At 41.4% G+C, this 17,845-nt stretch overlaps 1 long non-coding RNA gene across 1 annotated transcript in view; it reads left to right on the forward strand.

Moving 5' to 3' along the window:
- The window catches only part of LOC140718746 (uncharacterized), a 39,351-nt gene extending 23,901 nt beyond the window's left edge, over positions 1-15,450 (forward strand). Inside the window, exons 4-6 of the long non-coding RNA XR_012096777.1 lie at positions 9,683-10,122; positions 14,327-14,478; positions 15,288-15,450. This is a non-coding gene — a long non-coding RNA (uncharacterized lncRNA). The remainder of the gene's footprint in view (positions 1-9,682; positions 10,123-14,326; positions 14,479-15,287) is intronic.
- Positions 15,451-17,845: the final 2,395 nt, after the last annotated feature.

Genomic DNA, 17,845 nt, shown 5'->3' on the forward strand with positions numbered 1-17,845 from the left:
ACAGCGCCAGCTATAAGATCGGTGTTCATTTAAATTCCCGCCACTGTCTGTAAGGAGTTAATACATTCTCTCTGTGACCGTGTGGGGTTCCTCTGGTTCCTCCCACAATCTAAAAGATGCACAGGTTAGGGTTGGTAAGCTTTGAGCATGCTACGTTGGCACAGGAAGCATGGCGACATTTGTGGGCTGCCCTCAGCACATCGTTGGACTGTGTTGGTCATTGATGTAAACAACACATTTCACTGTCTGTTTCAGTGTACATGTGACAAATAAAGCTAATCTTTAGGAGGAATTACTGGGACTGTCTGCTCAGAGAAGCTGGATTAATGTTAGTGCAGATATGTCATCCACACAGGATGGTGAGGGGAAGCTTTCACAATCCTGTGCATATCTAGCTGAATCCTACTCTTTAAATCTTGCATCACCTCAACTCTGCTCTGTAAGGTGCTCAGTGCAAAGCTTCAGCTGCAGAGAACATTAAATCTTGCCTATAGGGAGATTGTTGTGATGAGCAAAATCCCCACAAATAGGGCAACCACAAAGCTTCAAGAGCAACTAATGTTTGATTGAGGAACAGAATATTGAATGACTTGTTTCTTATGGAAAGACACTATGACATGAGAAAAAATACTATTTGGCTTAAGTGCAGATATTGTATGATGCCATTTTTGATACAAAGCTGGACAAAAAAAAATTCGGCAAAAAACACAGCCTAAATCAGAATTGTCTTAGTTACCTGGTATCCATTTTGAAGTTAGAAGCCATTTTGTTTCAGAACCTGGATGATGCAGGCATTTCAATGACAATCAAGACTCCCGTGAACAAGTTTTGTATCACAGCAAAATAAGTTCAATATTCAGTGGTTTACATTTTTCTCAAAGCTGTAACCTAGAAAACCTATTCAAATTCAATCCATTCTTTCAAACAGTGATAAATATTCCTTTAAAGATTTGAATCCAAACTAAGTAAATAAAATCACGTTTTATCACAACCACATATCTGTCTTTCTTGTGTGTTTCTGTTGCATCTTTGTGTTCCTACCCTATTCCTTGCTTGAGCACTGAATATTCTTTGCTTGTCTCTGCATTGGTTCATTCATTTCTGCACCTCCGACACCATTTTTAGGCTTTAGGTTGACTCTTCTCGCTTTCCTTCCCTCGCTTTTCTTTTGCACCATCTTGTTAGATTCTCAGTGTTTAATTAGTTGCAACGTTTAATCAAGCAGTAAACTCGTCTTCATGCAAGTGTGAAGTGCGTTGTGAAGAAGGCTGCATCACGCAATGGATAACCGGGTGATTCCCTACTCTCTGAGACTTGTGTCTGAAGCCACTCGTGAAGATGACCAGTGAAAATTCAAGTGATTTGGGGTGGGGGGGGGGGGGGATCTCAAGGCATTCAGTTACAGGCGAACACGTCAAATTGGACATCGTCTGGATGAAAATTCTGAATGATTTATTTTCCTTTCTGACTTAGTTCTGCTGAATTTTAGTGTTCTGTGGAATATCAGAGAGCTAAGCATAAGACTTCGAAAGGAAAACAATCATGATGTCATCCTGGCACACAGCATTCTGCCGTTATCCACAGCCATCCCTGATGACATTAAGAACTGACCTGCTTGTTTTTAGCAAATATCCTAGAGATCTCATTATCCTGAGGGTTACCATGTCCTTGAGGTGAATCTCATTATACAATTGTGTTGCTACTTGTACTGAAAGCATTCTGCGTATTGGGCAGTTTTGATGGTTGCTACCGAACTTGAGGTTGTTGACATATTTCAATGATTGACTGGAAGAAACTTTGAGTAATTAACCTTTGGCCACAACTGTAGCACATTAAACAAACCCCTTAGGCATGGAGGGAAGTAAGTTTCACTAATTGGCAAACAGATGACCAAACTTGACTAAAGTGATTATAACAAAAGGAAAGGAGGTTGTACTATTTGCTTGTTGGATGTCAGGGTGCATGATGTGGTGCAATTAACAGGACAGTTCATTCAGTTGTGTGAAGGTCAACTTTTTTTGACGAACTTGCACTCATTTGTATGAATAAATTACTGTTTTTTCTATGTATAGATTTTAATACATCTTTCAAAATAGACAGCCTGTCCTGGGGTTAGAGGACTGCGTATGTGCATTGGGAGAGAGGAACGGGGCCTGTTTTGCTTGTGTTGTTTTGTTGCCTGCTCTGTGTTGTACTGCTGAGCACTGTGGGCATGCTGTGTTGGTGCTGGAATGGGGAATGGCCCTTGCGAACTACTCCCAGCGCATCCGTTTTTTTGGGTGTGTTGGTTGTTGATGCAAACAACACATTTCACTGTATGTTTTGATGTACATGAGATAAATATATGAAACTGAATCCAACTCTGAATTCATCAGAGCCACCTTTTTCAAAGTAAGTATATCACATCCTATTTCTGTATTGTTCTGCTGACCCTTGTGAGTGTGAGTATGTTTGCGCTGGAACTTGTGGTGACGCTTGCGGGCAGCCCCCAGCACACCCTTGGATGTGATGGTTGTTAATGATGTGTTTCACTCTACGTTTTGATGTACATATGATAGATAAATCTGAATATTGAATCTTGACGCTGTGGCAGGGCAGCTATTAAAGCTCTGGGCACTGGAGTTCAGGGTTCACTTCCAACGCCGTCTGTAAGAAGTTTGTGCGTTCTTCCCGTGAGTACGTGGGTTTCCTCCCATGTTCTAAGGATGTACTCGTTGATAGGTTAATTGGCCATTGTAAATTGCCCTGTGAATAGGTGGAGTTGAATAGGTGGGTTGTTGGGTGGTGTGGCTCATTGGGTTGGAAGGGCCTGTTCTACAGTGTATCTCTAAAAAACAATAAGATTGAATACTATTTTACCATGGCACTATTGTGTGTCTTATCTGGGCTTAATCTGTCCTCCTAGGACTTCACCTATCTATTTAATTTGGAACTCTGACCCATCTACCTGTCTACTTGCTGTTGCTACCCAGTCCACTGAGGCAAGGTTTGGACTGAATGCAAAATTCACAAATACAAAAAGAACAATATATTTATTTATATTCCTGCCTCTGTTTTCCAATTGTGACCAAATTACACCCTCAGACCTTTCATCCCATAGTTACAACTGGTAGTCATGAATAGATATTCACTTTTCGCTGCAGCCCATAATCTCAAATTGATTTCCAGCCAGATCTAGGCTATTTTTTGTAAGCATTTTGTTCTTTGAGTTTTTAATCGTGAGGAACATCGGCAGTGTTTGTTTTCTAAGAGTAAATTTTCCTGATCTCACATATTCTCCCTGATTTCTTTTTTAAATGTTGGGCCTATCTTACTTGGCAGCCATCCAGAATCAACATTGATTTGCTTCCACTCTGAGGTGACCAATGAGACCAACGTGGGAGCCACAGACTCTTGTACAGTGGCTCAAAGGGTAGGAGGGTGGATGGTTTGTGAGTGCCCCTCTAGGGCCAGTGGTACCCAACCTTTTTTGTGCCCTGGACCCCTGCTATTAACTAAGGGCTCTATGGAGCCCAGGCTGGGAAACCCTGCCCTAATATTTACACAGGGCTTCTTTGTGCCCCTGAGGCATGGTCTTGAGGTTCTCAATGCCATCCCAAATGCTCTTTCTCTACCTTAACTGAACTTGGGAGAGGAGCTCCCAGGAATCGGTCTGGATGTTTCAATGGAATCTTTGAACACCTCTGAAATCTATCTCCTCCACCCACCTGGTAATCTCCTCCCATGACAGACTCAGAATAGAGCTTCAATTGTCCAATATGTACTTTTGGTTTAACAAACAAACCAAGTCCACATTTCGAGTCATCATCATCTCCCCAGGACAAATGTGGACCTAGCCCACTTGTGTGTTTGCTAACCCCAGCTTTGTTGATGGTTTTGCACCTTGCTATTTGCAAGGTGAATGCAGCCATTCATCAATATATCCTGTATTAAATATTAGAGTAATGGAGTTGTACAGCACAGAAACAGGTCTTTCAGCCCAACTTGTCCATGCAAGTGAGATGTTCGTCTGACTTAATCCCATTTGCCTGCATTTGGCCCATAACTCTGCCTTTTCAAGACATGCAATTATCTGTCTTTGAAACATTGGATTTGTACCCACCTGCAGCTTCATCTGACAGTTCATTCCATATACCCACCATCTTCTGTGTGAAAAACATTTCCCTCAGATTCCTTTTCAACCTTTCAGAATCAGAATCAGGTTTAATATCACCAGCATATGTGGTGAAATATGTAGTACATGATAATATAGAATGAAAATGTGAATTACAGTAAGTACATACTTATATTTTACCTCTTGCTTTATATTTATGTCCTCTAATTTTAAACCTTTCTAGCCTGGGGATAAAGATTGTGACCATCCCTCATGATTTCACACACCACTTTGCCATCTTCCTCTCTGAGTAGTAAAGTACTACCCTATCCAACCTCTTTTTTTTTAAGGCCCCCCATCCTGGTAAGATTCTTCTGAATATTTTCTGCATTCTTTGCAGCTTCATGACATCGTGGTTCACCGGAATTGCACACAGTAGTCCAAGTGCAGTCTTCCCAACAACTTGTACTGTTGCAACATAGAGCACAGAGCACAGAGCACAGAATGTGTAAATTATAGCACAATACAGGCCTTTCTGCTCACGATGTTGTGTTGACCTTTTAAGTGACCCCAAGATCAATCTAATGCTTCACTATCACATAGCCCGCCAGTTTTCTTCTATCCATCTACAGCAGGTCCCATAATTTGTCCAACTCCTGTTTTTATTGAATGATCAAAGAAAGAATGTGCATTTATATAGCTCCTCGCATGAGTCTGAATCTCCCAGAAGGCTTTACAGTCAGAGAAATATGTTTGAAGTGTAATACAATGATCATGTGCACAGTAAAGCTCCAGTAATGATCTGATGCCCTGCATACAATTGTTTCCTCAATTCGGCTACCGGAGAAGTGGAGCGGCTTCATCAGATTCCATCTCCGCTGTGCGCCTCGGCAGCTGCCATCTAGCAATGAGACCCCTTCATTATCGGTGCAATCAGTGGTTTTCTGGCATGATTTTTTCCTGATATAGTGCAATAGAGCAAAAGGTGTGATCGCACCTGACAGCAATTAGCGTCTCCACTTAAATGAGCCAAGAAATGTTCCTGGAAAGCTGCCCGTGGTAGAAAGGGAAGAGAACCAGTGCAAGTATCAGAGATCCTTGCTGAGTTGCCTGAAATCTTGGAAAGAAAAGCTTTGGTCTTTAACAAAAGTGTCATTAATTTCATCAGGCAGAAGCCAGTGCTCATCCTGTCCATAAGACACAGGAGCAGATTTAGGCCATTCAGCCCATTGAGTCTGTTCTATTATCCCATCAAGGCTGATTTATTATCCCTCTCAACCACATTCTCCTATCCTTCCCCATAAATTTTGATACATTTATTAATCAAGAACCTAGTAACTTTCTGCTTTAACTATACCCAATGACTTGGTCTCCACAACCATCTGTGGCAATGAAATGAATTCCACTGATACACTGCTCTCTGGTCAAAGAAAGTTCTCCTCGTCTTTGTTCTAGAGGGATGGCCTTCTATTTTGTGGCTGTGCCCTCTGGTCCTTGACTCCTCTGCTATGGGAAGCATCCTCTCTATGTCCACTCCATCTAGGTCTTTTAATAATTGATAGGTTTCAATGAGATTCCCCTCCTCATTTTTCTAAACTCCAGCAAGTACAGGCTCTGAGCCTTCAAATGTTCATTGTACATGAACCATTTTATTCCCAGGATCACTCTCATGAACTTCCTCTGGACCCTCTCCAATGCCAGCAGTTCCTTTCTTAGTTAACAGGACCAAAACTGCTCATAGCCCCCCATGAATAGCTTTCAGCAGAGGCTGATTTGTGTAATGTAATGGTTCCGTATTTCCTCACAACATAAGAGGAGGATGCTTTGACCTATTGGGTCTAAGCTGGGTCACATTGTAAGCTGATCCTCCCCCCACTCAGTCAGCACCAGAGGACAGGATCAAACCGGGCTCTCTGGAGTAGTAAGGCACCAACTTTACCATCTGTGCCACTGGGCTGCTTCTGCTCGTCCCTGTTGCAAATGAACACCATAGAGTCAAAGAGCACTACAGCAACAGAAACAGGCTCTTCATCCTATCTAGCCTAGCGTTTCTACTTTAAAAGCTGACAGACTGAGAGTAATAATTTTTCCTAAACCTTCATTGAGATAAACTAATCTCATTGCATATGTGTTCACCTTCTGCCTTATTAAAACTAAAGCAAAGAGCTCCCCAACTAGTCTGAGAAAATATATTGCTCTATCTTTAGTGTTTCTTGGAAGCAATATGGCCGGAGCATTTGCCTTATAACTGTCATGAAAGCCATTTTCAGAATCAGGTTTAATATCACTGGCATATGTTGTGAAATTTGTTGTCTTAATTGGCAGTAGTACAATGTAATATAAAATAACCGAAAAAAACACCAATTACAGTCAGTATATATAGATTAAATAAGTAGTGCAAAGATAGAAATAAAAAAGTAGTGAGGTAATGTTCAAAGGTTCAATGTCCATTCAGAAATTAGACGACAGAGGAGAAGAATCTGTTCCTGAATCTTTGAGTGTGTGTCTTCATGCTTCTGTACCTTCTTCCTGATGGTGGCAATGAGAACAAGGCATAACCTGGGTGATGGGGTCCTTAATGATCAATACTGCCATTTTGAGACTTTGCTCCTTGAAGATGACCCGGACACTACAGAGGCTAGTGCTCATAATGGAGCTGACTAAGTTTACAACTCCCTGCAGCTCATTTTGATTCTTTGTAGTAGCCCCACCCCCATACCAGTCAGTGGTGCAGCCAGTTAGAATGCTCTCCATGGTATTATCTTTAGAGTTTTGTGAGTGCCTTTGGTGACATACCAAATCTCCAAGATATTGACACCCAAAAACTTGAAATTGCTCACTCTTTCCACTTCAATGTCTTAAAGCACTTTTGAATGATTAAAATGTGATAAAGTGCTACAAAAATGCAAATAACTCTTTCATTGGTGTATTGAAGAATTTACTAATTAATTTTATAACAAATACTGCTGTCCTGCTTTGAAAGAAAATCAGAGAACACCTTCACTTACTGCAAAATTATATTTTCATGTTATTTTGTTAGGGGCAAGTGAGACAGTGTTGTTTCAATTTGATTTATGCTGTAATGTTTGTTTAAAAAAAACTGAGAAGGCTTTGTGGTTGTCCAGTTGATTTATCATCAAAATTATTCAACTATTACAAACACCAGCCGGGAACTTGGTCGGAAGAGGAGGAACAATCATGTATTAGTGTGTTGCTGCAGTCTAGGATCATGAAAAATGGTGTAGAGAGTGAGGAAGGAATCAACTGGCAGCAGTAACTGATGGGCAAACTCTATAATTAAGAAGTAAGTGTTTGCAGAAGCATTTATTCATAGTGGTTATAGTTTGGAGTTTACTGTCTCAAGAAGTGGTGGAGACAGTTGTTCGCGGCTTTCAACAGAAATTGGATAGGTGCTTGAAGGGGAATAATTTGAAGGGCTGCAAGGAATGAGTGGGGAATGGCATCAGATCACTGTGCTACAAGACCCCTCCCATTACCAATGGAGAAGATGAGAGAATCAACCTCTTCTGTGATAATAACATTTCAATCATTCAAAAAGCAGTTGCAGATGAGACTCTTTGTTATGGAGCATTTGCTTGTGTGTCAGCTTGTTGTTCATTCCTTCTTGTTGTCTTCTCCTCTGACAGGGTGATCTCGAGAGGGGCAGGGACAACAAGGCTGGAGGGAGAATTGCAGAAGGTGCAACAGGTGGTACAGTGATTGAGGAGATGAGGGTGTGAATAGGGACCGGCACTCAGTGGCCATGTTATTAGGCACACCTGTACGTACACACCAACTTGTTAATGAAGATATCTAATCAGCCAATCATGCAACTCATTGCATAAAAGCATGCAGATGTGGTCATGAGGTTCAGTTGTTGTTCAGACCAAATATCAGAATGGGGAAGAAATATGATCTAAGTGACTTAGCTTGTGGAATGATTGTTGGTGCAGATGGGATGGTTTGAGTATCTCATAAGCTGCTGGTCTCCTGGGATTTTCATGCATGACTACCTCTAGAGCAAGGGTTCCCAATCAGGGGTTCACAGATCTCTTAGCTAATGGTAGGGGTCCATGGCATAAAAAAGGTTGAGAACCACTGCTCTTGAGTTTACAGACAGTGCTGCGAAAAACAAAAACAAAACCAGTGAGTGGGTAAAAATACTTTGGTAATGGGAGGGGTCGGAAGAAAATGACCAGACTGGTTCAAGCTGACAGAGAGGCAACAGTAACTCATGTGTTACAACAGTGAAATGCAGAAGAACATCTCTGAACACATAACACGTTGAACCTTGAAGTGGATGGGCTACAGCAGCAGAAGACCACACCAGGTTCCACTTGTGTACCTAATAAAGTGGTCACTGAATGTATACTTGGGAGTGGGATTACAGAACAGTACAAGGTTGTAGTATAGATCCAAAGATGCCATGAGGATTTAGTGAGACAGTAGGAAACAATCATGAATTGTACTTATAAGTGGATGAAGGCACAAGACCAGCAACTTTGCACCAATTGATTGTACTTTAAGAGAGGGAAAGCAGGAAAGCATAATAATCTCTGTTAACAGTCTCTGTTATAGGTTATATGGAGAGTTGAAAGTCACATCAAGTCACACCTTCAGTGATTCTGAACAGCTTCTTCCCCTCCGCCATCAGAGTTCGCAATTGACAATGAACCCAAGAGCACACTACCTCTTTATCTTTGCTCTTTTTACATTATTTATTTAATAGTTATACAATAAGCCGGGGGATTTAGTGGGGATAAGCTCCCACTACCTATTAAGTGCACCCAATGGCATGCATTTCAAATAGCCTCTGACAACCAGGTCCAGCTTCTGGCTTTCACGTATGGCTTAGCAACTAAGACCAGCAGGACTCTTTCTATTGATAGGAGAAGGGGCAAAGTTGGGTTACTGGTACCTTAAAACCAGATGCTTCAGGCAGATGGGGTTACCTGCCGTGTTTGGCAGCTCATCAAGGAGAAGGAAAACTCTGATCTCAAACCTCCGCTGTCTTGTGGCTACACCCACTCACGGGGAAGACTTTGGGAGTAAACCCTGAAGGAAAAATCCAGAGCTGGAGTACCCAAGGCAGTCCAACATTGAGTAATGCCTATGATGCCAATGGTGCCAAACTGTATTGGTCTCTGCTGTTCCTTTGGATTCATTAGCTGCATGGAGAAATGGAGCCTGCTACATGGGCAACAGCTTGCTCTCCATATCATACTGCTCTGGTGTGCATATGGCTTGCTTATCACATAGACAACCAGGTCACAATATCCATGGTCAACCCCAACCAAAAGAAGAACTTATACTGTAGAGATATATATTTTTCTTATCGTAATTTATAATATATTTTTATATGTTACTGTGAACTGGTGCCACAAAACAAATTTAATGATGTGTCATTGATAAGAGATCTGATTCAGATTCTGATTCTGAAGTAAGATATTAAGGTTACATCCCATTAGGTTAAACTTAACTAGACCTCCACAGAGTCAGCCTGCTTCAGGTAATTTACAGGTTTTACCTCTGCAGTTCCTGTTTGACCACTAAATTCTTTCAACATCCTGTTAATTTTTTGTATTCCAGATTCTAGCATCTGCAATCCCTTTTGTCTTCAAGCTACCTCATCTCAGGTAGTAGAAAATTTAATGGCCAGGAATCTGTCCCAGATTTTCAGACTTTCAGCATAGTTCACCAATAGTTGAACAGGATCAGAAAACCATTCAGATTTTTGCTTCCGTGATTCAGTAGCACTGGGGATCCACTGTCTCCTGACTGAGATGAAGCACTGCGGTCGGCTCTACCACTGGTGTGAGATCAGTGGAACTGCACACAGCTAAAAGCAGAACTTTTAAATTTATTAATTCCATAAGAAGATTTGAAGAACTCAGGTCTTGGAGACTTGACAAATGCCAGTGACCTTGAGAAAGACAAGGAAATGAAGCAAGAGGCTTTGAACAGTAAAGCTAATATAGGAGTGTAAGAGACTCTGGAGGATAGTTAAGGAAGCACAAATGAAATCATAGGTATGTATTTATGCTGATATGAAACTATTATGAAGCTTATTGTTATTGTCTGAGGTAAAATGTTAGAGTTTATGCTAAAGATTTGCTGACCGTTTCCTGAGACGTACTGTATAAGATTACTTCATGTATATATTATCATAATCCCACATGCAGAAGAAATGAGAAAGTTCCCACATTTAGGGTCTGTTAACATCCTGAAATAATTGATGATGGAATGAGTTTTTTTTCCATCTCACCAATGATCTGAGTGCTATGTTATTTCCTTACCGGCCATGTTAGCTTCACACATTTCTTTTTGGTATTGCTCAGGTTGGAGAATGTAGTGGGCAAGCATTACAGCTGGCAAAACAAAGGCGGGGAGATCAGCAGTAACTTTAATATGATTGCTTTTCATCTTTACGTGAGGATTCAGACACAGCATCTTGCCAAATACTGGAAACACTCAGCAGGGCAGGCAATATCAGGGTTAGTCTCATATCTCTGCCCAGGTGTAATAGACCCCAAAATAGAATTTTAAGAACATTGCCATAGCTATTGACATTCTATTGTGAATAAAGCCACACTGGAATGCTTCTGAATTTGTATTAATATCTACTAATCAGATCAAACAGCAATAACTTCATCCTGAAGTCCACTGCATTTTACCTGGTAGTATCTGATGACAGGTAGTTCAGAGATATTTACTCTGCAGTTGGTCAGAAACTCTTTGAGCATAACACTGGAGGAAAATAAATGTTTTTAAAGAAAAGCTCAAATCTTTGCTTATTGCCATTACTTCCTCCTTAGTGAAGTGCATAATTGAAGTAAAAGTGGAAGATCAAACTGTGCCTGTACCTGAGGTGAACCAAAAAAAGCTTCAAGAAAATAGCAGAAAACAGGCAGAGCATTAAACTAGTTGGGCAAAGGTTTTGATCTTTGGGCAATTGAAATGAAAGGAAAGGAAAATTTTAAACAAAGGAAAAAGGTTCAGAGAGGAATAGAATTATTCTTACATAACTATCTGAAAGGTTCTCATTCCTTTTGGATCATTTAAACCTGTTTTGACCCCTTTAAAGCTCATTAGTTTTCTGAAAAAATGATAATACTGGAGGATTGAAACAAAAACAAAAGCAAAATTTGCAAGCTAAAAATATTGTTTTTTTACAATCACTTCTTGTTTTTAATCCAAAAAAAAAGTGAATTTAAATGTCATGCTGACACGTTCAGGCAGGACTCTGTGTTTGGATTACTCATCAGTAGACGGGAAGTAATAGCAGACTGGTCCTTTTGACTGTGACTTTGCTAGACCTGGAGTAGTGATATTTCTGCTTCAGCTCATCCAAGGTGATGAGAAGATCAGACTTTAGATTCAGATTCATGTTCAGATTTATCACATGTACGTTGAAACGTACGGTGAAATGCATCATTTGTGTTCAGAACCAACACAACGAAGGATGTGCTGGGGGCCAGCCACAAGTGTAGACACACATTCCACTGCCAACAGAGCATGCCCACAAGATTTGTCAGAACAACACAGGCCAAACAACTACACAACAGTGAAACAAGCCCCTTTCCTTCCTCTTTCCCACCCTCACACATGGACAGTGCTTCAACTCCAGGACACGCCTCCTGTCCTCCAATCTCCAGTCTTCGGCCATCAGGCTTACACAGTATTTACAGTCAAAAGTCCTGCCGACTTCCATTCTATTGGCTCAGCTGAAGAAAAGCTAAAATATCCCTTAAGATTTGTACTCCCATTTTCTGAAGGAGTGAGCTAGAAAACCAAGGAGAGAGGTTTTTCCAGCTGCCTTCAAGGAACAAGGGGTTACTTCCACTGTCCCATTGTTGTCGCTGAATAGAAAGTTGGAAGAATTATATTTCCCAGTAATATTCCATAAATGCACTTCATGTGCATTTTTCCAGTCAGTTCTGCTCTGTTCAAGTACTAAGTGCATGGCTCACTTTTATCTTATCTTTGTAAATAAGCCCTAACGAAGTGATATGAATTCATAAACATCCCAGAACCAGCATGAAATCTGCTCGCACATCTAGAAGCATTTATTACGGTACAACATTAATTGCAAATTCAAATTCATTTCATTTTCCAAATGTCAAGTGCCTTCCCATTCTTGACCTTCCCTCATTAATAGAAGCCAGTTAATCCTTTTCCTTAGCCTGTGGCTCTTAATGTGTTTAATTCCCATTTAATTCCAGACTCTCAGTGAAAGCAGGCGCATCGCGCGCAGCAAGATTACAGCATTACAGGAGGAGGTCACAGGCTGACAGACTAAGGCCAACCAAGGGCTTTGGCAGTGGGTTCCTAAATGAACTGCTGAGGAGCACAAAAGACATTAGTAGTGCATTTTTTTTTAACATAGCCTGCTATTAAAGCACATTACCAACAGATCAATCTGGCAGGCTCGTATGTTTCCCTCCTGGACAGAGAGCTGCAAAATAAATGAGACGTGTTCAGCATCAGCCGGTTTTGTGCAACTTAAATGTGCCGTTAATTAAACAAATCTGCAGAAGAGCAGGTTCTGCCTTGGTGACTCAAAGAACTTTCTCCCTGGTTACAGAAGTCACGGATTCATGCCCAGCAGTATCCATACCTTGTTGTGTGTATAGCGCTGTTGATTCACTGAAGTTCTCTTTTCAGAGTGATCCTGCTACTAAATAGCTTCAGCTTAGAACCATTGAGCTGTTTAATACACAACAGGCCCTTCAGCCTAGCTCATCCATACCTGTTGCCTATCTAGGCCAATTCTCTGCCCGCAATAGACCCTTATCTCTCTGTTTTTTTTCTGTTAAGGTCTGTCCAAATGCCAATTAAAAACCCTCACACACAAAATAGAGGAGAAACTGAGCAGGTCAAGTAGCATCTATGGAGATGAATAAACAGTTGATGTTTCAGGTCCTGAAAAAAAGGTCAGCTGTTTACGATTTACATCAATGATTTAGATGAAGGCATTGAGAATAACATCAGCAAGTTTGCTGATGATACTAAACTGGGTGGCAGTGTGACATGTGATGAGGATGTTAGGAGAATTCAGGGTGACTTGGATAGGCTGAGTGAGTGGGCAGATACTTGGCAGATGACGTTTAATGTGAATAAGTGTGAGGTTATCCACTTTGGGAGTAAGAACAGAAGGCAGATTATTATCTGAGCGGTGTAGAGTTAGGTAAGGGAGAAATACAAAGAGATCTAGGAGTCCTTGTTCATCAGTCACTGAAGGTGAATGAGCAAGTGCAGCAGGCAGTGAAGAAGGCTAATGGCCTTTATTACAAAGGGAATTGAGTACAAGAGCAAGGAAATCCTTTTGCATTTGTACAGGGCCCTGGTGAGACCACACCTGGAGTATTGTGTACAGTTTTGGTCTCCAGGGTTAAGGAAGGACATCCTGGCTGTAGAGGAAGTGCAGCGTAGATTCACAAGGTTAATTCCTGGGATGTCCGGACTGTCTTACGCAGAGAGGTTAGAGAGACAGGGCTTGTACACGCTGGAATTAAGGAGATTGAGAGGGGATCTGATTGCAACATATAAGATTATTAAGGGATTGGACAAGATAGAGGCAGGAAATATGTTCCAGATGCTGGGAGAGTCCAGTACCAGAGGGCATGGTTTGAGAATAAGGGGTAGGTCATTTAGGACAGAGTTAAGGAAAAACTTCTTCTCCCAGAGAGTTGTGGGGGTCTGGAATGCACTGCCTCGGAAGGCAGTGGAGGCCAATTCTCTGGATGCTTTCAAGAAGAAGCTAGATAGGTATCTTATGGATAGGGGAATCAAGGGATATGGGGACAAGGCAGGAACCGGGTATTGATAGTAGATGATCAGCCATGATCTCAGAATGGCGGTGCAGGCTCGAAGGGCCGAATGGTCTACTTCTGCACCTATTGTCTATTGAAATGTCGACTGTTGATTCCTCTCCATGGATCCTGGTGAGTTCCTCCAGCATTTTGCATGTGTTGCTCTGGATTTCCAGCATCTGTGGGACCTCTTGTGTTTATGTTTTTAAGTTCATGTTCCATTGTGGATTCTTGGTTGTTAAATTTGCTCATGTGTTTCCACCAGCTTTTATCTCCAGTAGTGGCCTCAGATGTTCAATGGGGAGGGTGATGTGGAGGAATTCCCATCCTTGGTGAATCATTACACAAATGTCCTACTCATCTATATTGACAAAAATATTTATTTGTTCTTTGTACTTACATTTAATTGTTTTCTGCGTAGAATGATCAGGGGGAATACCGCAACAGATACCTATCCCACATGTTCTAGGAGCCTGGTATACCTGTGTGTAGATCCTGCCTGCTTTGAAGGTGAAAGAGCTTGATGGGCTACGTGAAGATTGCAATTACCACAGGAATGAATCCTTTACATTGGTAAGAGATTTCAGAGTCTGAATAATCAAATAAATGCTTTCATTTGTTTAATTGTGTACCTCTGTGTCATTTCTGCAATTAATCCCTCAAATAAGTAGCAAATCCTTCTAACATCATTCATCTGATTCAATTAGTGTATCTACGTAGAGTTATGCTTACCATGCATAACACAGTATACGCACTCACTGTACTTTTATACTAAACCCTCCAAAATGATGGTTATTTGAAAATAGTTTCAATAGGTGCATAAGAGTTTTTCCTCCGTATGCTGTTCTGTAGCCCAATAACAATATGATGGTCAATATCGTGATACCTGGTTGACTGCTTCTTTCAAACTGACAGGCTAATTCTGCAGATGTTGGAAATCCAGAGCCACACACAGGAATAAACATCCGGGTAGCCTCCAACCTTATGGCATGAATATCAATTTATCTAATGTCTGGTAATTTCTCTATCCCCTTTCTCTTTTTTTTATTCCTCATCTGGTTACCCTCTCAGCCCTTCTCTTCTCCTCGCCTGCCCATCACCTTCCTGTGGTGCACCCACCTCCCTCCCTTTCTTCCATGGTCTGCTGTCCTCATCAATTTGATTTCTTCTTCTTCAGCCCCATATATTCTCCATCTATTCTCTACCAGCTTCTGGCTTCATCCCCTATCCCTCATGCACCCACCTTGCCCCTTCACCTATCATATGCTAACTTGTACTCCTTCCTCTCCCCCCACCTTGTTATTCTGGCTTCTGCCTCCTTCCTTTTCAGTCCCAATGAAAGGTCTCAACCCATAATCTCCACTTTTTACTCCTGTCCATAGATGCTGCCTGACCTGCTGAGTTCCTCCAGCATTGTGCGTGTGTTGTTCGTTGAAAGTGGGTTGTGTTTTTTCTCATGGACAGTTTCGCCTAACAGGGAACTACTTCAGGTAAGCAACGTTACCCTGAAGAAATTACATGTCAGTGATATTTGGAATTGAAAAAGCGAACGAGGCCAATGAGATTGAAGAAGCTGGGAGAGAGGTACATGTGATTCCACACCAATATCCAAAACAACTTCTCCCAAGTTTCCTTCATTCTTCTAATCATTATTTTCCTGATCATCCCTGCTCTCCCAGTGTTATAATTTGCGGTTAAAGAGACAGACAGGGACACAGCCCAGTCCATCACAGTCAAAGCCCTCCCCACTAATGAGCACAATTACAAGGAGCGCTACCATAAGAAACTACCCATCATCAAAGACCCTCACCATCCAGGCCAGGCTCACTTCTCACAACAGGTTGAGTACACCTTATCCAAAATGCTTGGGGCTAGAAGAGCTTCAGATTTCAGAGTTTTTCAGATTTTGGAATATATAATGAAACAGCTTGGGATCACCATTATTTTTGACTCAATTTATGTGCTACTGGTAGACAGTCTTTGTCTGCACTTGTTCATCACACTTATGTACTGATTCAACGGCTCAGCATAGTAAATTTTCATCAGCGTCAATCCTGGCAAACTCATGAATGAATTTCTCTGCTGCTTCGTGTCAGCAGATGCTTTATCACCACAAGTCTTTAAAAAATTAATACCATGCTTTTACTTAAATTTCTGCAGCCTACCTGTTGAAAATTCACAGTTACCTTAAATTTTTCAGTTCATTGTGATAGATCTTTGCTTGTTTCATGATCACCATACCATTATGCGTCATATGTTCACTCCGACGCTGACGAATCCACTCTTGCAATGCACAATCAAGATCTTCATTTTCCGCTTCATGCGGTGCTTTCTTTCTATTTTCATTAACTTCTGTTCTTTACAAAAGTGAGATCACTTCTCAGAACTGTCTGCAGTGTGCAGGAACCTGCACATCACCTGGGAATCTTCCCAGCATTTGTGGAATTTTCCATTTGTGACGTCAGGTCAGAGTTCAAAAATGTTCTGGATTGCAGAGGTTTTCAAATTTTGGGATTTTGGATAAGGGGTACTCAACCTGTACTGCCATCAAGCAAGAAATACAAGTGCCTTAGGTCCCCCTCCACCAGGTTCAGGAACAGTTATTACCCTACAATCATCAGGTTCCTAAACCAGCATGGGTAACTTCACTCACCTCAACTCTGAACTGATTCGATGACCTACAAGGACGCTACAACTCAGGTTCTCAGATTTATTTATTTATTTTTGATTTGCATTGTGATCAAGAACATCCTGAGCAGAAAGTGATTCAAGAGGAGTGAAGATTGGGTAAAAAATCAGAAAGTAGAAATAGTAGAGCAGAGTCAAGGACTTTGCCTGCCCTTTTCTTGTGTTCCTATGTACTAAGGATATAAAGTGACTTCTCAGTGTTATTACCACTTCCTTCCAGATGGTGTATGATTCACTATCTCTATTAGAACATAGAAAGCCTACAGTGCAATACAGGCCCTTCGGCCCACAATGCTGTGCTGAACATGTACTTACTTTAGAAATTATCTAGGGTTACTCATAGCCTTCTATTTTTCTAAGTTCCATGTACTTATCCAGGAGTCTCTTAAAACACCTTATAGTATCTGCTTCCACCACCTTCACCAGCAGCCCATTCCACACACTCACCACTCTCCACATAAAAAATCCTACTCCTGACATCTCCTCTGTACCTGCTTCCAAGCACCTTAAAACTGTGCCCTCTTGTGTTAGCCACTTCAGCCCTGGGAAAAAACCTCTGATTATCCCCACGATCAATGCCTCTCATCATCTTATACACCTCTATCAGGTCACTACTCATCCTCTGTCACTCCAAGGAGAAAAGGCCAAGTTCACTCAACCTATTCGCATAAGGCATGCTCCCCAATCCAGGCAACATTCTTGTAAATCTCCTCTGCACCCTTTCTATAGTTTCCACATCCTTCCTATAGTGAGGTGACCAGAACTGAGCACAGTACTTCAAATGGGGTCTGACCAGGGTCCTATATAGCTGTAACATTACCTCTTGGCTCTTGAACACAAACCCACGATTGATGAAGGCCAATGCACTGAATGCCTTCTTAACCACAGAGTCAACCTATTCTCTAACTAAGATAATAGAAGTAGATTATAATTTGACCTGTCAACAAAGGTGTTTTATTCACACAATGATTCACTGCGTAGACATGGTTACAGTTGTTTACATCCTCATAGCTTCCTTCCGCTCCCTGGCACTTTTGCAACACGAACCTGCAGATCGTCATGGTATTGATAATCATGGTGGGCAGCGGTACAGGAAACAATTATTGCCTATAACATGTGTGCTCCAATGTGCATCCCTCTGCAGTTTTTTCCCATGGTGACTGTCACAGTTGGGTTTTGGTGAAGGTCACATGCCCTTATGAAGGTGTGGACTTTAAAAATCAGACAACAGGCTGTATAGCACATTCAGTGC

This window comes from Hemitrygon akajei, chromosome 30 (assembly GCF_048418815.1).
Source record: "Hemitrygon akajei chromosome 30, sHemAka1.3, whole genome shotgun sequence".
NCBI classification, from domain to species: domain Eukaryota; kingdom Metazoa; phylum Chordata; class Chondrichthyes; order Myliobatiformes; family Dasyatidae; genus Hemitrygon; species Hemitrygon akajei.